The sequence below is a fragment of the Cupressus sempervirens genome, chromosome 9 (assembly GCF_028749045.1).
Source record: "Cupressus sempervirens isolate cs-2001-9-10 chromosome 9, ASM2874904v1, whole genome shotgun sequence".
Taxonomy (NCBI): Eukaryota; Viridiplantae; Streptophyta; class Pinopsida; order Cupressales; family Cupressaceae; genus Cupressus; species Cupressus sempervirens.
In genome coordinates this window covers 533705085-533712290 of record NC_143126.1, presented here as the reverse complement: position 1 = coordinate 533712290, position 7206 = coordinate 533705085, and positions in this window count along the sequence as shown.

Below are 7206 nucleotides of genomic sequence, written 5' to 3'. Positions count from 1 at the left end.
GATGGGAAATCAAATTTCATCTAGAGGAGCTTCGATTCATAATGAAGTACACTCTTCAATCAAAAACTCTTGGTCCCTCATTCGCCCATCACCACATTTTCCTTTCATGGTGGAACAACTTCAAAATTTTCACTGTCAAAGTTGGACCAATATACTATTTCCTAGCTTAGCTTGTAATAGCAGCTACTGCAGCCTTTCTAGAGCTCATAACAATAACATATTTATTTTTCAATGTTTTATTAGGTATACAAATTGTATTTAATGCTTGTTTATCTCTGTCTCTCGAAAGTAAAGTATATGTTTCTTATGAAGTGAAAAATACGGAGGCATATATATTTTTCATATATATGAAAAAGCTGAGAGATATCCTTCTCAAAGCACCTATTTTCTTCTAGAGCTCATAACGATAACATATTTATTTTTCAATGTTTTATTAGGTATACAAATTGTATTTAATGCTTGTTTATCTCTGTCTCTCGAAAGTAAAGTATATGTTTCTTATGAAGTGAAAAATACGGAGGCATATATATTTTTCATATATATGAAAAAGCTGAGAGATATCCTTCTCAAAGCACCTATTTTCAAGTCGAGAGATATCCTTCTCAAGACACCTATTTTCATAATCTGACTGACTGCAATAAGCACCTGGAGAAGAATATCTCTTTAAACAATTTTCCATACAATTTGGAGATAAATTCATTTTGGCCTCCTATTCTGTGTGCATTGTTGATTATATCTATCAAACACAACTTTAATGAAGTCATGCACAACTTTCTTGGCTCGGCTAATGGATTGCTCGGCTAGTGGATTGCAGGATGGATGATCATGTCTCTTCACTCCCACACTAATCAATAATCCCAACTTCCAAAATACATCCACCTACCGCTTTGAAAGATAACTATTATGAATTCTCCGCAGATATAGAGAGCCTTTTAAGAAAAAATAAGGATTAACTTCAGCTGGACAAACTCCTTTCAATGTAATGGGGAGGACAAAATAACAAGTGTTTCTTACACTAATTCATTGGATGAGGGGATATTTATAAATATTTTCTTAAAATTTTAGAATCCCTAACCTTCAAATTTGAAACAGAGTGGTTAATGTTGGAGTTCTGAAGATGGCGATCAAATATCCGGCCTTTATAATAAGACAAAATTATTCTATAAATTTATAAATCAAGCCAAACAAAACATTCACAATGTCAGGGGGGTGAAAAATTCAAATTTCCTTCAAGCAATGCCATGAATGTTCGAACTATGAAACAAAACTTGTATAAACATTCAAATAAAAATGTCACATATAACTGTAATCTTTCATTGTACCTAATATGAAAGCCTATTATACTAGAATAAAAAAACCAAACTTATGTAAAATCTGCTCACAATAAAGACTTTTCATGAACATAAAGAAATAGGCAATAATAAGAATAATGATTTCACCACAGACATTTCTGCTGATCTATACTAAACCGAATAATCCATATCATTGAAACCCTTCCTTTCCTTTAATTTAAGTTTTCTATTTTCATTTCAATAGAGATCTTCAAAAGAAATTCATTAGGATTTACAAAACAGTGCCTTTGCCTATACAAAATTTACAAATTCATTCTTCATTCTGCACAAACAATTTCATTCTTCATTTTGCACACACAAATTGGGTAGCAAAATCTTTAAGAGCGATTCCGTTGAAACTGCGCAAGAAGATCTTGCATTTGAGCCAATTGCTATTTAAGAAAATTGATTTGTCCATTATAATCCTGATTCTGAAGGAGCGATTCCACCTCCAAATCGTCCAGCTATGAACACAGCCGCTCCTCCGCTTCTTCCATCTGTAACAATCTCATCCTCACCTTATCCAAATCCACCATTAAACTGTTGGCTGTCCTCCACTAGCCTTTGCAGTTTGACATTCTCAGATTTGAGTGCCTCTATTTCTGATCTTCCGATCTCTGCACTTTGGTCATCAATGGCGATCTTCTTCTTGTATACCGGCAAAATAGAAGGCTGTGAGAAGAAAAAGAAATTGGCAAATGCAGAAGCCATGGTTATCACGCTTCAAACGTTTGCATGAATATAATCAAATGTCAGTTATGTCTCATCGTTGCCACCGATCTCTTTATTTCTACATGTGCTTGTAAAATCATGGTAGCTGCCTATCAATTTTTTTATAAATATTGGATCATTGTAGAAGTCTTTCGGCTTAACTATATTATTAGTTGATTTGAAATATTTATTTTCTTCCAATTTTTTCAAAATCATATAATACATTACTATTTAAATTTAATATTTTTATGAATATTAATATATGTGTTTAATTTATTTCTTGATTAAAAATAATGATTAGATATGTCTTCAATTTGAATAGATCTATATTTTTATACTAATTAATTAAAATAAACATTGATTAGGCCAAATTCGGTTAGTGGCTATGATTTATGACCTTAATTTATTTCTTGATTAAAAGTAATGATTAAATATGTCCTTAATTTGAATAGATCTATTTTTTGATACTACTTAATTAAAATAAATATTGATTAGGTCAAGTTTGAATAGTAGCTATGATTTAATGGTATTCTTAAGGTATTAAAACCTTAATGATTATTTTTTATATTTATATTTTCATTTATTTGAGATGATGTTTGGATCAAGTTTTATTATGACATGAATGTGATTGTTCTATTGCCGTTCATTTTTTACATACATTAAGAAAATAGGAAAGAGGATTCTATATGCTTTTCAAGATTTTTTGACGTACTAAATAGTTTTAATTTTTTTATATTAATTTACATAGTAAGTCCTTTTCTTATAACTAGGGTTTTATATAATTTTTATCATAAAATAATCCATGCAAAAAGTGAGATGATTGAGATGATTGAACATAATGATTAGAGGCTGGTCCTATTATTTTTTTCAAAAATTACTCTTAGAATTAGAATTGATCTCTTCTTTTATTGATATCAAAATCGATTTTGATATGATTGTAAGTGTCAACTAGATCTATGGAGACATATGGGCGCCTGTAAATTATGGTAAATGATTGAATATAATCTCTATGATTAAATAGAGATTTAGACAAAAAAAATGAATGAATGGCCAATATTGAATAACAATGGTTATAATAAATTGATTTTTTAAGGATCATAAGAATAATAGGGACTCCTGTCAAACCTTACTTGTTTCACTTAGACTGTAAATATAAATTAAAATAATTGGAGTCATATATATATATATATATATATGAGTTTTTATTTTTCATTTTTCAAATGGCTAAAAAGACTTTATAGTTCCCCACATTAAGTTGAGTTCATTAACTTTCGAAGACCTCTTTTTATAACTAAGATTTTAGAAGTGCATATCACCATTTTTTGCCAACTTATTAAAAAAATTCCAACAAAAAAATGAGATAGTTGAATACAATATTTGGACAATAGACACCTAATGAAGAGGGCTTCCTTCCTCAAGAAACTCAATGAATTAAAAAAAATACTTGATCTTGTAAGTTCAAAGTTTTTGGGTTGTCATTTAATAGGTATGGTGTTGGTGGTTGTTGTTGTTGCACGTGTTCAATTCTATCACATCCTGTGAAAAAAGAATTCTATCTATTTGAACTTGTCATTCTACACTTCTGAAAATTCTATTTAGAAATTTCATGTATCTCCCAATATTTGGATGGTAGACACTTAATAAAGAGGGCTTCCTTCCTCGAGAACTTGAATGAATTAAACAAAACATTTATCTTGTTAGTTGAGCCATTTTGGGTTGTCATTTAAAACACATGTTTAGTTATGTTAGTTCTTGTAAAAAAATCACTCAATTCATGTTAATTTTTTGTTAAGAGTTTGGTCCCTCTTCTTCTATTTGAACTTTTCATTCTACACTTCCCAAACTTCTATTTAGAAATTTTATGTAGCTCCCAATATTTGGTTACTAGACACCTAATGAAGAGTGCTTCCTTCCTCGAGAACCTCTATGAATTAAACAAATAGTTGATCTTGTTAGTTCAAAGGTTTTTGGGTTGTCATTTAATAGGTATTTTATTGGTAGTTGTTGTTGCTCCATGTGTTCTATTATGTCATTCCTCAAAAAAAAATTGTTGACTTGTTGGCTTGGGACATGCATTATGAAAAAAGAAATGAGGATTTTGTACGCTTTTCAACATTCTTTTTGAAGTGTTAAATAGTTTTTAATTTCTTATATTAATTTACATAGCAAGTCCTTTTCTTATAACTAGGGTTTTATATATTTGTATCATAAAATATTCCACACTTTTTATGATTGAACATAATAACAATTTGAGGCTTCTCTTATTATTTTTCAAAAATTACTCCTAGAATTACAGCAGTTGATCTCCTCTTTTATTGATATCAAAATCCATTTTGATATGATTGTAGGTATCAACTAGATCTATGGAGACAAAAGGGCACCTATAAATCATGGTAAAGGGTTGAATATAATCTGTGTTTAAATAAAGATTTGGACAAACTTTTTCAATTAATGGCCAATGTTGAATAATAAATGTTATCATAAACTAGCTTATATATATTTTTCATATATATAAAAAAGCCGAGAGATATCCTTCTCAAGTACTTATTTTCATAATCTAACTAACTGCAATAAGCACCTCAAGAAGAATATCTCTTTAAACAACTTTCCATACAATTTAGAGATAACTATCAAACACAACTTTAAGGAAGTCATGCACCTACCGCTTTGAAAGATAACTATTATGAGTTCTCTGCAGATAGAGAGAGCCTTTCAAGGAAAAATAAATATTAACTTCAGCTGGACAAACTCCTTTCAATTTAATGGGGAGGAGAGAATCAAATGCTTTAGAATGACAAAATAACAAATGTTTCTTACACTAATTCATTGGTTGAAGGGACATTTATAAATATTTTCTTAAAATTTTAGAATCCCTAACCTTCAAATTTGAAGCGGAGTGGTTGATGTTGGAGTTCTGAAGATGGCGATCAAATATCCGGCCTCTATAATGAGACAAAGTTATTCTATAAATTTATAAATCAAGCCAAGGAAAACATTCACAATGTCAGGTGGATGAAAATTTCAAATTTCCTTCAAGCAATGCCATGAATGTTTGAACTATGAAACAAAACTTGTATAAACATTCAAATAAAAATGTCACATATAATTGTAATCTTTCATTGTACCTAACATGAAAGCCTATTATACTAGAATAAAAAAATGAAACTTATGTAAAATCTGCTGACAATAAAGACTTTACATGAACATAAAAGAAATAGGCGATAATAAGAATAATGACTTCACCACAGACACTTCTGTTGATCTATACTAAACCGAATAATCAATATCATTGAAACCCTTCCTTTCCTTTAATTTAAGTTTTCTATTTTCATTTCAATAGAGATCTTCAAAAGAAATTCATCAGGATTTACAAAATAGTGCCTTTGCCTATACAAAATTTACAAATTCATTCTTCATTCTGTACAAACAATTTCATTCTTCATTTTGCACACACAAATTGGGTAGCAAAATCTTTAAGAGTGATTCTGTTGAAACTACGCAAGAAGATTTTGCATTTGAGCCAATTGCTATTTAAGAAAATTGATTTGTCGATTATAATCCTGGGTCTGAAGGAGCGATTCCACCTCCAAATCGTCCAGCTGTGAACACAGCCACTCCTCCGCTTCTTCCGTCTGTAACAATCTCATCCTCACCTTCTCCAAATCTGCCATTAAACCGTTGGCTGTCCTCCACTAGCCTTTGCAGTGTGACATTCTCAGATTTGAGTGCCTCTATTTCTGACCTTTCGATCTCTGCACTTTGATTAATATTACTTTATCATTTTTTATTAACATTAATATTTTTGTCAAGCTATATTAGTGACCTAGATTTGGTTGAATTTTATATTTGTATATCTCATATTTTCTACTAATTGTTTTTTTTTTTTTCATTTTATTCAAGATATATGAGAGTTTATTTTATTTTTGTTGAGATAAATGTTTGGTTAAACGAAGATGATTGAGCTGGATTTCTTTGTGTTTCCTAAGATATTGTAGTTCCAATTTTATTCTATTATTTTTCATTTTTTTAATTGAAAAAGTATATCCAACATCAGAGAGACATTTAGCAAGAAACAACCACAGAATAAAAGACCAACCCTCACCAAGATACAAAAAGGGGGGAGGTGCCTTAAATATCTAGGAGCCCTTAACATATTGCACAATTTTGACATGAGTGCTTAATACAACTTTACCTCCTATAAGACCATCTTAATCAAAAAGAACTAGAGCCTAAGATCTTTGATAACCATGACCCTAAAAAGGGTTATCAACAAGTGCTTTTGCTGAGGCAAAAGGCTTTTGCTGAGGCAAAAGGTTTGTTTGCCCATTTTCATTTAATTGGTAGTGGAAATATATTTTGAAAATTTAAATGCATGAGTATGTAAATTGTTGGTGATCACAATGACTTATTTGAAATTACAATATGCATGATTATAACAAGAATGTGATTTAACCATTATACTATGTTACCAATGGCAAAAAAAATGTATAGTATTTTGTATCTTTTAAGGAAATTTTAGGTTTTTATTATGTAACCTTTGTAGGGTTCTCTCTAAACAACACACTAAGAGATCAACTTAAAATCACACATGATGGCTTCATTCCTATATTTAAGTGTTAAATAAGTAAAATTCTCTTACTTTTTTAAGTTTAATTTTATCTTTAGTCTGGGATGTTTAAGGGTAACCCATACTAAGAACCAATCAAGTCCATAAAAAAGTTAGTCAATTTTGACAATTTAACACTTTTACCTTAAAATTAGCCGTTAAGATGTCCTATTTAAATGAGTGTTAGCATTGTAAACTATCTTCATTTCACAAGAAGACAGAAACAGAACTAGGGCAAAGAGCGAAATAGAAAAATGGAAAGCATGGGCAATGATGAGATGAGAACCAAACCAAGAAAACTCTATCAGCGTTTGAGTCCTGAACAGACTCAGTATTTGGAAAGGTCATTTGTTTCATCCGCCCCTTTCAATCATTTCCTATGCTAACAATTTTTTTTGAAGTATGCTATAGATTGTCATTTTCATGAGTTCTCTCTTTGTACAGATATTTCAATCAGTGCCCACATCCTACTGAGAAACAAAGGGCTGAACTGAGCAATCAATTGGATCTCACCCGGCAACAAATCAAGTTCTGGTTTCAAAATAGGAGAACTATGAT